This window comes from Gavialis gangeticus, unplaced genomic scaffold (assembly GCF_001723915.1).
Source record: "Gavialis gangeticus isolate Ggan-Ray unplaced genomic scaffold, GavGan_comp1, whole genome shotgun sequence".
NCBI classification, from domain to species: Eukaryota; Metazoa; Chordata; order Crocodylia; family Gavialidae; genus Gavialis; species Gavialis gangeticus.
Window position 1 is genome coordinate 30,975,442 of NW_017729030.1, and position 1,855 is coordinate 30,977,296.

The window sequence follows — 1,855 nt, forward strand, 5'->3', positions numbered from 1 at the left end:
CCCAGGCTGAGGTGGAGGATTCTTACTGGTAACAGGGCAACATATGTTTCTTGCACAATTCAAATGAATTTGGACCTGATCTGGCTAATTTGACTTGGGATGTGAAAAATGTCCTTAAAAAAGACTTCTGTTTGCAAACAATTAGCTCATTACCTTTCACACAAGCACTAGGTTAACACTGAATGTTTTTAATCGTTCTCTAACCTACCATTTAATGTGTCTCTAGCATACTCCAATATCCCTGTGGATTTCAAAACAGTAATGTCCAAAGTGTCCTGATCTTTACAAACATGGTTGTTTTTTTTAAAGATCCTATTCCCCATGATTTATGATCTAAAATACACCATTTACCGTATCAGTCAAGGCCTGAGATTTCTTAGTATGGAGAAACCTGGGGAAGGATGTTGGCGTAGCCCTCCCTGGGGTGAAGGGTTACAAAGCTCTGTGCTGTTGTAACAAGGCCACGTGTCATTGGAGGGGGGAGGGAAACAACAGGTGCCTCTCAGGTTAGTTTTGGGTCCCCGGTGTAAGTGCTAGTGGATGAGTAGCCACAGGCATCAGTGACATACGGCTGGTAGGCTTGCAGCCCTGGGCCGTAGTCTGCCAAGGTGGTGTTGCAGCAGCATTGCCAGGTCTTAAATATGAAATGATCATATTAGAAGCTCAAAATTATTGCATTTGCTGAAAAACTATCATTCACTGAAAAAATGTGCAAATGAGTATGCAAATTAGTCTTACTTTATATTGATCACAGTAAGTAACCAGTGAGCGAGTGAGAACTGTGTCAAAGTTTAAGCATCTCTTTATTTTGAGATGTCATAGGAAGTGCTGACAGCAAACCTAAAGGCCTTTTAAAGGCCCAGACCAAGTGCAGTGGCTTCTTAACCTGGCAGGGAAAATACCATGTATCTGTGTCCGTGAAAGCAGTTTTCCTGAACCGCACCCCAGTAGAACTGCTCTTCTGGCATGGTTCAGTATCCACTGAGTTGCAGTGGAGTTAAACCCAGTTTATGGAAATGGGACTCTCCTCCCTCGCTTGCTCCAAGGGCCTTACAGCTGAAGACAAGCGAAACGTGGGGGCATCCAAACCCCAAGCCTCTGGGCTTGGGCCTGCAAGTAGGATGCCTATCAAAGGTTTAGGGAACAGCTGAAGCCCCAGGTGCAGGCAGAGGATGTCTGCCTGTAGTGGGGCCACTTCTGGTTCTGGACTGACTCATGGATTTGAAATTGATTTGGCTTGGAACATGAAACTCCCCCCCCCCAAAAGACGCTGACATACGATTTTGGAATGATTTATAGGCTTCAGAACTGAGCTGGATAATTAGACCTGGAACATTAACCCGTCCCCGTCCCCCAAAAAAACAAAACACCAAACCGCTAAAAGCCAGTTAAAAGTCCCTACTTTTGCGTATGCAACATTAATTAGCCGCCTCAAACATCCCACGCTCCTACGTGGTAGTGGTAGACGTTATGGCACAGATACAGTAATTCTCATAGACCGGCAACACCGCGTCTCCGGCCCTAAGAGGTGGTCTGGCAGGGCCAGGGCGATGGGCAGGCCGAGCTGCCGCGCACTCGAGCTGGGACTTCAGGGCCGAGGCCCCACGCCTCGAGCGGCTGGTAGCCAGTGACGGAGGCGCTTGGGGGCGGGGCCCCAGCACTACGAAGCCGCCGTGGGTGGGGCTACGGCACCGCTCTTGCAGGCTCCGCTGACTTTTCGGGCTCGCTTGACCCGCGGCGGCTCCCGTCGGGCCGCGTCACAGCCGGCGCCCGGCCAGCCACGCCCTCCCTCCCTCATTGGCGGATTCAAGAGTCGCGGGCTCCTTGAACACGGCGGCGGAGCGGGCGGCGGCGG